Raw genomic sequence first — 459 nt, 5'->3', positions numbered from 1 at the left:
AATACAATCATAAGAAGACCCCATTCTACTATATTCAAGACGAACATATAAAGCAATGCAATTTCCCCATAGAAGTACCATTTAAATGCGAATATCTAAATAACTCACCAACTTCTCTTCCCCCATCTCCAAAACCCAAACAACCAACAGAGTTCTCCTCTTTACTCTCACAACCAAAATTGTCTCCAATCCCCTCTTCCTTCTGCCAGCTCAGCCTCATTGGCGAATCCACCACCGAAACCGCCAAAGTCTTCCCCTTTCTACCCGAAACCCTTCTCCTCCGGACCCTCCTCCCCATAACGGGCGCAGCAACCCGATCCCCGTCCCCACCCGTTTCAGGTCCCGTCAACCTCAGCGGCTGATCAAAGATCACATCGAAAGGAAACCGAGTTCGAATCGAGCTGCTGAGCGATACGATTCGGGTACGGGCCGAATCCAGGAGAAGCTCGTTGATGCAGT

Source organism: Asparagus officinalis, chromosome 2 (assembly GCF_001876935.1).
Source record: "Asparagus officinalis chromosome 2, Aspof.V1, whole genome shotgun sequence".
NCBI classification, from domain to species: domain Eukaryota; kingdom Viridiplantae; phylum Streptophyta; class Magnoliopsida; order Asparagales; family Asparagaceae; genus Asparagus; species Asparagus officinalis.
The sequence above is the reverse complement of the archived record's forward strand: the minus strand, read 5'-3'. Positions refer to the sequence as shown.